This window comes from Tenebrio molitor, chromosome 9, assembly GCF_963966145.1.
Source record: "Tenebrio molitor chromosome 9, icTenMoli1.1, whole genome shotgun sequence".
Lineage (NCBI taxonomy): Eukaryota > Metazoa > Arthropoda > Insecta > Coleoptera > Tenebrionidae > Tenebrio > Tenebrio molitor.
This window is the reverse complement of record NC_091054.1, coordinates 3196251-3209031: the sequence shown is the minus strand read 5'-3', so window position 1 is coordinate 3209031 and position 12781 is coordinate 3196251. Positions and strand designations below refer to the sequence as shown.

The 12781-nt window shown below is 35.1% G+C and overlaps 1 protein-coding gene across 1 annotated transcript in view; it reads right to left on the bottom strand.

Moving 5' to 3' along the window:
* The window catches only part of LOC138137971 (Ig-like and fibronectin type-III domain-containing protein 1), a 95613-nt gene that overhangs the window by 69144 nt on the left and 13688 nt on the right, over positions 1 to 12781 (bottom strand). The window contains exon 2 of the mRNA XM_069057598.1: positions 11216 to 11233. The gene's annotated coding sequence lies outside the window, so the exon portion shown is untranslated. The remainder of the gene's footprint in view (positions 1 to 11215; positions 11234 to 12781) is intronic.

Genomic DNA, 12781 nt, shown 5'->3' with positions numbered 1-12781 from the left:
TTTTTAACTGTGATAGGTATTTTTAATTTTGTGGTCAACATTTAAGACGCATTAATAGAAAATAGTGAGCAAAGATGACAATTGAATCACTAGTGAGGAAAAAATATTTTCGCACTAATGAGCAAAGGGTAATGTTTTGCGAGTTTGTCGATAGAGGACGCAAATATGTTGTACTGAATTAAGGTTCTCGATGATAAATAAGGTAGACAACTCATTGTTCATTTTTGAGACTCCAAATTAAAAGAGAGAACATTCTCGATAAATGCCGTGAGTGTGACAAAGACAGAAGTATACACACTTTTACGGGATGTTTGTATTGTGTCGAACAGATTAACTTGCATAGACTCCAAATTAAGTGAAATGGAAATATTGGCGGAACCGTTGTCGTTACCTTTTATAATCTAAAACCTTAATACTGAATAAGGTTGTACTGAAAGTTTTTTTAATCTGTTTTTAAAATACTTTCTGAATATTAGTAACTAAAGATTGTCTTATTTTTGACTTATTTCAATTTGTAACCTGTTATTTAGATTTCAATTGACGAAAAAACGTGAATTTGCTTGGGGTAGACTTCTGGAAAAATTCATGCTAAATGCATTATGTGTTGGTATCACTGATTAAACTCAAATCAGTAAACCAATCACAAACACGCAAAGCCTAACAACATAACCTCTTTTGTTTGGAATTTTGTTGATTCACATTTTGTTGTGAAAAACTGTTTTTGTGAGTTCCCTCTTGGGCTAATTTTGTAGAAGTTATTGTTCCAGTGATTTTAACAGTTATGTAGTGATGCAGATAGATAATAATTATAGGTATGTACAGTTTACGTTAACATAACCTCAAAAAAACAATAATTAATTGCATTTGCATTTGGAATTTTAAACAGTCATTACTTTAATTTACTTACATAATTCACAACTCAAACCAAACCTAACTTGTTGCGACAGAAAACTGAAAATCTCTTAATTATTATTTCGTTAGCATAACAAATTCGTGATGACAAACAAAAATTTAAATTTCTAACTTACTAACTAGCTAAATTTATGCCATGAAAACAGTAGTCCAAGTCATGATTTAAAACTGGAAAAGAAGAAGCAAATTTCCAGTGTTTGTCTTGAAATATTTATTTTGCCATAAAAACCAAAACATTCACGGTACTGCAAAAACTAGTTAATATTTATACATATTATGTCATTGGGGGAATAACTTGTGCCAAGATCATCCAAACATGAAAGGATGAGTCAAAGGATATTTCAACACAAAAAAAGCTTGTTCGAAGAAATTCTTTTAGTGCTTTGAAACATCTTGCCATGTGTTTCGCTAACTTTATGCGATGCGATTCAATAAGTCTAGAAACCAAATTAACAGTGAAGGACAAAACCGACTCGTAGAATGTCTTATCCGCATTTTCATAATAAATCTCAAACGTCGGTTAATTTCTGAATCGAGAAAGAGCAGCAAACAACACTAAGAAGATTGTTATCGTTTGTTATCACGGTGGCTTGGATGTCATAACCTCACAATTACAACTCTCGTGAATCAATCAAGGGGTCAGTTTTTGTTTTGCAACCGACAACTTAAAGAGAGCCAGAAATGTTTCAGTGAACTTTTAATAAGTTCTAGATCAGTAAAGCAGATCTCCTTTTTGTGTGTCGTCATTTCGGAAAAGAGTTAATTATGGCGGTCAGCGTAATTTCTCGTCGACAAATCAAGCGTCAACCACCACTAATTGGTGTTCCGCAACGGCGCCCCAATAATCGAAGGAGCCTGTTTCTTGTGGGGCGTCAGAACGGTCCGATTTCAATATAAGATGAAAAAATTATGCGTGCGGGGCGGATTTTTCGTCCGCAACATGTGCCGACAAAACATTTCGCTGTTTCCGGGGTCGGCGTGACGGAGATCCGGAACCGGGCTTATATTGACGTTTTCCCTTTTGTCCGCCACTTCTTCTTCTTTCGGCCCTTTCACTCCCCGACCATCATAAATTCAACAATCCGCCAGCGAGAAAAGACCCTCCTAACGAATCTCCCAATAAAAACTTCCGCGGAATATTCTAAACACCCGGACGGTGCTGAAAAATACATATCGCAATATACGGGCGTACGATTGACCTGAACCAAGGATAACTTCTCCAAGAAGTTCTTGGATTATAGCTTCGAGCAATCGACACGAGGAATTTCTGCTCTTGGACTTGCTCGAATCAGGTCCGCCGCCATTTGCATAAAACAACAAACTCGACGCGTCACGTGACGCTTCGTAAACGTCAAAATTGACATTCGATTAGGGAAAAAATGGCGATCGCGCCGGCCAGCCTTCAAGGTAATTACATTGACGATGAAGTCAGCGGGAAAGGTGGATCTGATGGGTGCTGTTTGCTTTGCACGTGTTTTTTCCGGGAGTGGGGCTCCCAAAACTGATTAAACTTTCTGTTTGTGTTTAAAGACTCATACAAGCGCAAACTTCCACTTTAGTGCAGCCACAGCGCAAATAACTCACGGAATGAAAATGCGACTCGAATCTGAAGTGTTGGTAATTGCAAATGTAAATCTACAAGTTTCAGGAGGTAGGTATATTCGTCATGTCAGGATTATCTTACACTTGTTACGTGCGCAACTGGCACTAAATGTCGAACTGCGAACATTTTGACGATCTCGTTTAAAATTAGGGCCCGCTGGGGGTTCACGTCGACGATTTATCCAAACACTCTAATTCATCTGTTCAAGACTATACCTCTTACGAATTAATACTTAACGCCGAGAGTAAACTAGAAATCTATTCAATATTAAGTGAACTTCATGTAGAACCAGAACGTTTCCTGCAAGGAATCGATCGTACCTAGTTTCTCGAAGAAAATAAAAACTAAAGAAATATTTCCACACCAAAAGCTAAAACAAAATTAAAACTGTCAACATTTTTAAAAAGGATTCCAGATTAGGAATGACTTTCCGAAATCCATCAGACCACAAATAAATTGAAGCAAGAGATTGGAAGCCTTTTGGGGCATGTATTGTGGGTTGCGTTTTCAATTCCGTCGGGCTCTTCACTCATGAAATACCTGTATATTTTTGGTAAAATGGTATTTTCTAAATGTTCGTATTAAGTTATTGCATCCCTAAATATTTTTCTTTCATTTTAGAGATTTCATAAAGTACGTCTCTCTTGGTCAAATTTGTATTCTATAAATTGTGCTTGTTGGTTTACAATTTCCATGTTTTTAATTTCAACGTGACAATATCATAAAACAATGATCTACCATGTTAAAATGCTGTTCAAAGAAAGAAGAAATGTTACGAAGTGGTCTCAAGAATCTCCTGGTAGAAAACATGTGGGTTAATACTAATGATTTAATTGAGGGCCAATTACATCAATTTCATTCAATTCTTTAAAGAAGGAAAGAATGTTTATAAAAAGATTAAGGAAATATAGCGGAACACTGTGGTAGTGTTATTAAGCCTATTCTTCATCCTATTGTAGCCTATTAGTGGAAAACGCTATGTTATTTTAATATACAGGGTGTCGCAAAATTAACGTATTCCAAGTCGGGGGTCTTGTAAGGAAAAATCTCAGGAATCTCGAATAAAGAAAATAAAAAATATAGGGGGGGTTTTTACAAATATATATGGGTTTGAAGGTTCAAATTTTCATCATGTTTTCTTCAAATAAAAAATATAAATGGTTGACATTCATTTTGAAATATGGTGAGCATGATTATGTATAATGTTAAAATATAAATGAAAAGGCATTTCTTGAAAAAACAGCTTAATTTTAAGACACCCTGTAATTGCGATTTTTATGTAAATGCTCCTGACATGTCATTGTCAACTTGTCATTGATGCATTTCTCGTTTACAAACTTTCGAAATTCTATGATTGCCTCATATCACGTGAGGCTGATAACTTAACAAAATATTTCAACATCGATTTCGATTGGGAAATTATGTTAGTAGATAGGACAATAGGCACAATACCCATAGGGGCTATCAAGAATGTATTTACAGAGAGTCCTTTATTTATTGCCACAAACCGAACAATTGTAAATGAGAGCAACTTATCTCTGAAAAATGGGCATTTTGCTCGTGCGTTGTTAAAAAATAAAAAGCTTTTCAACCAACCGACCACATTGTTTCATTTTATACAACTTTACTTCTTTCCTAAAATCAATAAGGATGAATGAACAGTCGATTTTCTGTTCAAGTATTTACTCTCCATCTTTTTTAAGTTTGTTATCAATAAAAAACGAGTGTCAACATCGTTTAGATAATTTAATCGTTTTCTTTAATTCATTATGGTTGCAGAAATAGTTCCGGGTGATCCAGTTTTGCAAATTTATTAGCAAAACTAGTATTTCCTACATTAACAAATTGTATTTAAAAAATACACGTGTTTAGTAACGAAATGTTTTCATTTTATTAAAACTTTTGAGGTAATAAATGAATTCTAAACTTTTCACATTAACAATATACACTATAAGTACGATTGTCTTCTATTTTTATCATTGTGATCACTGCTGTCGTCGCAAAGTAGTGACCCCGCCTAATCCTAGAACTGAATTGATTTGAATTAAATTTTACACCCAGTATATTGACATATCAAGGACGAACAGCATTATTTTTGTTAGTGAATATCTCAACAAAGAAATTTATGTCGGCTGAAAGTTTACAAGATATTAACTAGTTAAATGTGCCGCTCCGGTTTCACGAGTCATATCATCGCAATTTGAAAAAACAGGTGATAGATTCTTGTGTTTTGTATTATCTCTGTGAAATCCTCGTACCACCCTATTTCAACCAATTAACATAATTGAAAAGGAATCGTGACACGTGAAATATATTGTCAAATAAATTTAACAGTACAAGACAATTTTTTTTTTTTTAATCTTCATTTTTCATCTTTTTTTCTAACAGATACTGCAAGCTCAATTAGCTGTGTAAAAGACAAGTTGACTGGTAGATTGGCTCTTACAGTTATCAAATGAAGTACAGTGTGTCCAAAAAATCTGGAAACACCCAAATGAAAACGTAACGCATAATTTTTGAAAAAAATCTAAAGACAGGTCAATTGGTGTTTTAAAAAAGATTTCTGCTGATATTTTCTTTTTGGTCTTTTCGATGACCTTGAAAAAGTCATGTTATTAAAAAAAATAGGTTTCTTCAGGAAATTTCTTATGTAAATTGAAAAATTTTTTGACCCTCGGTAGACAATTAAAAGATCTAGTAGTAAAAATGCCACGTTGCCATTTAAAAAAACCTCTGATGACATCATAACTCTTTCAAGGCCATCAAAAACAGCAAACAGATACCATCAACAGAAAGCTTGTTGAAAACGTTAGTTCATTTGTTTTTGCGTTTTTCTCGAAAATCATTCGTTTCTATTTTATTGGGGTGTTTCCAGACTTTTTGGACACACTGTATGTACGTCAGCAACAAAATTTTAATATCTGGCTCTGCGCCAACGTTGCTGCTATCTCAAAACTTACTACACAAACGACCTATCAATAATTCCGTTTGTTTTACACTTCTGATTAAACCCATTTATTCGACTGTGTAGTATTTCAATGTTTCAAAAGAGACAACAGTGCTAACGTGCTGCAATATTCAAGACCGTGATTTAGAAAGATTTTCTGCTTATCAATCATTCAAAAAATCTTGGCTTCATGAGTCACAATTCGTTGGAATTGTTAAGCGATTCAAATAATAGCAAATTATATCATTAAGAGTAGAAGTGAGTCTTTTTGTGGTGAGCTCAGAGATTGAAGACCGAGACGAAGTCGAGGTCGTAAACTGGGCGGAGCACAAAAACACCTTCTACTTTTCATAACGCCGTAGATTAAAATTGACAAGTCTATAAAGAAATAGTTAAGAAAATATAATATCCTGTTCAGGGAAACGTGTTTCAAGTTTAGTAAAATATTTAACGTTTCATCTCCAGAGCTTCAAATTTTACACAAACTGTAACATACTAAAACAGAACTTAATTACGTAATAATTATTAATGAATACCTCTTTAAATATAGGCCATATTCCATTCCACGCCTGTACTGCCCGGGTCATATTAAACTAACCCATTTTGCACGAAATCGCAAATGAAATAAATTAAAACAAATATTTAAGATTCAATTACCGAAACTTGTTTGTAATTCGCATCTGTCACGTTGTCTAGTGTTTGCTTCTTACCTTGATGTTCATTTTGTTTAATTCTTCTCTACTCAAAATGTATGCTTTTGACAGTGTATGGTTTGCAGAGTTCTTAGAAAAAGAATTGTTCTAGAAAATGTGTTTGCATTGCAATTTTGTGAAACCGTAAGAGTGTCAACAGCTGCATTAAACAAACCTCCGGAACCTTCTAAAACGTCTTGGAAGGGTCTTGAAGAAACAATTCTTTTATCAAAAAATCACTTGTCTACTCTTTGGCAACTGGAGCAGCAACTTCATCAAGTTTTTTAAATATTTTTTAAACTTGAAAAAAATCTACAATTGAAGTAAATACAGAAGGATTTTTGCAAACCTTCAAAACATTCTACAGGTGAACTTGCACACGAAATGCAATTCTAGAAACTTGTGCCGAAATAGTATATTAAAGAACGAGTTTTATAAAGGTTGATTTGTGTAGAAAACGAGCCGTAGGGGGAGTTTTCTATGGGACGAGTGCGCCAATGCCCTTATAAAACGAGTTTTTTATGTAATTTTTTAGAATTTGCACCCTTATTTTAATTTTTAAATAAAAAAATTAAATTTTCAAATTCTAGGGAATTTTGTATTAATTGATAATTCAAGGTAACGGATGCAACTACATCTGCAACAGATGTTAAAAAGTAGAGTTTGAACATTAATACTGGAAGTTTTTTGGTGTAAATCACAATAAAACACTGAAATATTGATAAAAAATTTCTTAGAGGTCTATTAAACCACGAGTGCTTTAATATTGAATACAATAATAGACCTATTAGAGACGCAAATTCTAATTTAGGAGATATTTTATTTGTAGGTGCTGCTTCTGTTTCGTTGCTGTGTTCAGAGAAGAAAAAGAAGTAAATTTGTTGTAAGTGCAGACGAATTAGATTGTAATGAACAATTAAATTGGGAGAGGTATCATTACGCCACTGTCACAGACTGTGTGATTAAGCGGAGTGAGGGATTGACAATTGACAGTTTCCTATTTGCAAACGACAATTAACAAATGAGAATGAGACAAGTGGTTGGTAAAATAAAAACCCACTCTGAGCTTTAATCTAAATCCAATTAGAAGACCACGTTATTAAATCTTAATTTGATCGAGGCAAAAGTCTTGGCTTTTCCCTCCCCTTTAAAAATGTTCCCAAGATTATTACGACCGCAACCAAACAAATCTCAATAAAAAATAAAAGTGGCGAAACAGTGAGTGGCGCTTCAAACAACTTAATATGTTTTATTGCGAACGATTTCAATCGTAAACACCGAAACTTGTTGGATCCATTCGAAAAATTGGCTCTGAAAACGGCGCATCAAGTGCGCCGTGAAAATTGACATTTCCGTTGGCAAGTCGAGTTGGCTGATCCGTAAAAAACAAGCCACCGTTCAAATCCCGATCGATTCGAACCGAATTAACGTAATTTAACACCAATTCCGATGTGTATCCGCCGATTAATGAATTTCAAATGATGCAAACAAAACTGGCGGGCCAGAAACAACTCTTTTTGAAGTTCCGCGGGGGCTCCCCCATTAAGGCAAGGAATGTCGATCGGTCAAAACGTTCGATTCGCGCATACAAATGCGTAGGTCACTGGAGTGGAAAAAATCCTTATTTGCGTAAGTGTGTCAAGGGGCAATGCGTAATCCGTATGGTACAATGGTACAAATGTAGCCCCGGGGGCTGCTGCGACATTCGTTATCGCGACACGTGCATGCATAACTAACGGAGTTGCATATTATGCAGTTCTTTAAAACCGACCTCGAGTGGTTATGTCTCACACCTATACACAACAAAATGTGACCGAACGCTGCCTAATTGGCTGTCTCAACATGCCGTTGCCGTAGTAACGCTGCAAATAATGTTGTTCGATCCGGCGCGCGAGTCTCCCGCTGTTCACGTGTACCGTGACTACGTCACCTCGTACCAGGTGCTCGTAGTGGAACTGGCTACACGCGAGCATGTTGTCGCAAATCCCAACGAAACCGATTTCGAGGGTTGTGACACTCTGACACTGAATTGTTTTACTTGTTGGTGTTGCAGTTCGGGGGCGTGTGCTCTTGTGCCCCCAAGCACCAGCCGCCACAGGTTGGAGGGTTGCGGGACAGCTTTGCGCACATAATAGAACTGGGAAGGGGATATTAAGACCCAGGGTGCGTGAGTTAGTATTAAGTATAAAGTAACTCGTAAATGCGACATTAATTTCAAGATGGACAGTCCTAATAGACTGCGTGACCAAAATTTTATCGCGTCTTTATCAACAGGTGTGACAGTTATTATAACGTATCCAAATTTGCTTTGATAACATGAATGTCAAAAGGATTCGACCTATAAAAGGACAGAGGTTTTCTTTGTTGTTGTCTTGTACAGACGCACTTTGCCTTTCAAGTATTGGACTTCCTTTTCTGCTTTGGGCAATTTATGTATCATAATAATTTGTTCCGTTTGTCGTTTTAATGAGTTTATCGGACACAAAACAATAAACAATTGAATTTTACAATTAGTCGATTCAAGTAACGATACGTCAAGTTGAGTGTGATGGAATTAATTATTTAAATCAGCAGTTAAGGACAAATTACCTTACGCCTTCTAGACGTACTTTTAACTTTATTACTGAAATTTGGTTGCTTCAGGAATTTGTGTAAAAGTGTTGAGATGAGTGCCATAATCTCATATTTATCCACCTTTTTAAATATTTAAAACGTGTTTCAAAGTAACTCAAATAAAGTACGCAGTACATGTTTTCCAGTTACTTGTTTATGATTTATGTTTGAATTAATTAATGATATTATTTTTCAACAAGGATGTTTATTGTTTTCAGTAACAATAATAATTTTTTGGCAGTGTTATTTTCAGATATGGCGTTTGAAATAAAATCATTCACTGACAAACAACAACATATAAAACATACTTTATAAGGCTTGTTACAGTTGGTTTTTATTTTTTATCTAATTTATTGAAAAATTGCAATGACGAGACTTTATGAAAAGAACATGGGTACAAAAATATTATTTGAAAAACACGATCCACGGATGAAAAGTTTAAAGCAATAGGTGATACTTTTTGTCAGGCGAGTCAACAATCTTAATTGAATTTAAATTAAATATCTGTCTTTGATTTTTCATCATTCCTTGAGAACATTTTCTACAAGTAGGAAAAGGATCTTTATTGTTTCTTAATATTAATTTTCACAATTTAAGAAAATACAAAAAGAATTCTTTTTTGGAAAACTTCAGTTTTTTTTAATAAAAACCTGTCATCAATGGACTTATAACCTTTGTTTTTCTATTTAATACCACAATATGTTACAGAGCCGCAAAAATCAAATCTGTTCGAATTCCACAGGATTCTTGATATACATACTTACGTTCTTTTATAGACACTTTGTATTTCTTTTATTAAAAAACTTAATTCAACAGGTTAATTTTGATCCAGACCATACTAAAACCTTTCAAAACAACAATATCAGCAAATTATTGGTTATATTTGGTTTCCGAAAGAACTTGTTAAAACTGAAACGTATTATTATTAAGCAAATTACGCTTGTCATGTCTCGTTTGTCATAGAAATACATAGGTACTACTAGAAAGTATTACTCAAGTTTGTATTATGCAATTCGAAACAACAGTGTACCTCAAGGTTCTATTCTATGGCCCATCTTGTTTCTCATCTATGCTAATAACTTGTTCTCATTTGATACATTGCTTTACAGTGATGACACTGCTATTAATACAGTTGTTTAGTTAATTTGCTTTGCCCAGAGCTAAAGAACGGTAAGAATTTTACTATGAGAACACTCTCCCATTCTAATTCTTTAAGGATGGGCGGCTAGAATTGTGGCACGTTTTGAAATAGTAAGAAGATAGTAGAGAAAGTTTTCTGCAGACTGTAATATCTTTACGAGGGACTAACTTCAACTGCTTTGTTCATTAATAAATAGATTATTACATACTTAATAAAAAATCTTTATACGAGGCGCCGTTTGTTCCATAAATGTGCCTTGTAACATATTTATAAAACTGTTCTAATATTTTTAATTTTTGGAAATTTATTTATGAAATTAGGTTTTCTAATTGATGGGACACTGCAAAAGTGCAAAACAAAACATGGTCAGCCGAAAACTCTAATACAAATACCTATTTTCCAGCGCTCAAACTAATCAGGCTCTCGGCTTTGCCTCGCGCCTGAAATCTGGTTGTCGCGCTGTAAAATCCACCTACCGTACTCTAATGTAAATAACTATTAGCATACATTTCTTAATGAAAAGAAAATTTTATTTTGTTTGGAGTTTCTTTCATTTGCGCCTTTTGAAATTTTCAATGGAGGTTGAACACTTTTCACTCGATTTAACTCACGATTATGAAGAAGTTCGCAGCCACCAATTTCAAACAAAGATTAGAATTATCTCGGGATGCCGCAATAAGTTGGAAACCAACTGTCAGACTCCAGATATTTTAATTCCAAATTCAACAAGTTAAGAACTCATTCGTTTTGTTCTATTACATTGATTGATTTGTTGCAATTATTTTTATTGCAATCATCAGTCCAGAGTCCTAAAGCTAGTAGTAATTCTTTTATAATTTATCTCGTGTACTTTCTACAACGAACACTTAAACAGTGCTTAAGTTCTAAATTGTACTTAAGTGCAGTTTTTGTAATCGATTAATACCAATGAAAATTCTTCTCCCTTCAGTCATTCATTTTTGAAGAGCATTTCATCGCGGTCAGATAGAATGAGCGAGCAATTAATCCAAAATTCAATTTTATCGGGCAATCTGTCATTCATGCACAAACACATTATTTATCAGATTTTTTCTGTTACTGTTTCATACCTGATACGCCGTTTATAAACCTACACGATACATCAGCAATTCTGCAATATAAATTTTAAATTTGAAATCACAGTTTGTCGCCACTGCAATATTTTACCCAAGCGAAAACAGACAAAATTGGTTCAATACATATTTACAAATATCCACGCTGCAACTATTGAACCACATCTGTACATTCTTATTTGGGAAAAGAAATTCTCTTCAGGACAGGATACATACCTGTGATGGCGTCCGAACCTGAAACAAAAAAAAAGGACATTAGTGAGATAGTTGAGTCCTGTCGGCTCTTTGTGTTGCCATAACCGCTTGGAAAATTGTCGATTTAATTAGTAGACTCGTCGCAGACAAAAGGGAAACTTGCTTTAAATAATCTACTTTCCTTTTAGAAGGAAAACCGTGTTGGTGGCGTGTGTGTCCCATTTTGCCATATTGTTTCCAGCAATTTAACATTCAATCGGTTTTTATTGTTGCAGTAATTTAATAATGAATTAATTCGGTCTGTGCAGAACGTTCGTGACCGCTTAAGAATGCGAAAGTGGGTGCAGTGTGTGTTCCCTCAGCAGACGCCGAAGAACGAAGAGTTTTGACTTGTTGGGGCCCTTTGTGCGCATAAGTTGGCAACGGTGAAAGGAACCAATTAAGCAGCGCTCTTTGTTGTTCGTCTAATGTCAACTTCATTATAAGCCGGCGTGTATGACGTCGTAATTCCATTAGAACATGTTGTTGATTGACCACGTTTCATCTCGGAGCTGGGGACACCACGCTAAACTGATTATCCTCTACAGTTTACTATTTCCGCTTTAATCACCGATATTACAGATTTCTGCATTAACCACGGCCAAAGAGACATCAAGGGAAGCCAACACAAATAACTAAGTGGTGTTTATAAGTTAATTTAGCCATTTGGATTGTTGTGTCATATAAAGCGAACAAATTCAATTAGGAGCAATCAACGGTGCAACTGAACCGAAACGAGTGACTCTTCACAGCAAGGAGCGAAGAGGTGGACGCCGAGATCAGAGGCCAATTAAAATGATGCGGGACGAGAAGAAAACAAAAGAAAGTCAAGGCTGGTTGTGCAGGGTGTAGCTCTTTTGTTGTTGGAAGTGAGAGACGAAATCCAGGAAAACTTGGACGACTGAGTGGTTTTTAATTCTTTATGCGAGGCTACCGGAAATGGATCTGAAAGAATTTTATTAGCGGACGTTTTGTCTGAAGCTTGGGCTGCAGCTAAAACCTCAACAATGCACAATTTTTCTTTTAATTAAGAAAATAGATGAGCATAGGAGAGGAATTTTTCCCCAGACTAGCAAGTGATTCAGAAACAATGAACTATTGAAAAGTACTTATTAATTTTGTATTCTGAACAACTTTTTATTATAACGTTTTTCGATATCTCCAACGCGACGCAAAATATTGACAACTGACTCTATTGGGAGAGGTTTTGGATTCTCTCATGGGCTGTGACCTTGGAAATATGTGCGCGAAGGCGGAGCGATAAACCAGTGGAAAATCTGTAAATGAAAACTGAAAACGTCGACTACTTTCAAATTCAAATACAAATGACCCATAGCCCATGAGAAAATCCAACATCTCGCAGTACTCTGAGCTTACAAGATACGGTTGAGTAAGAACCTAATAAGATGACACAAGTTGGTATTCCTAGAGATAACGAAAACATCAGTTGCATCTTAAGTGTAACACACTGTACATTTCACGAAGCCTCTACTACTTGTGTAAAATAGTGCACAAGTTAATTATGTTATTTTTAACAAAAAGTGGGAA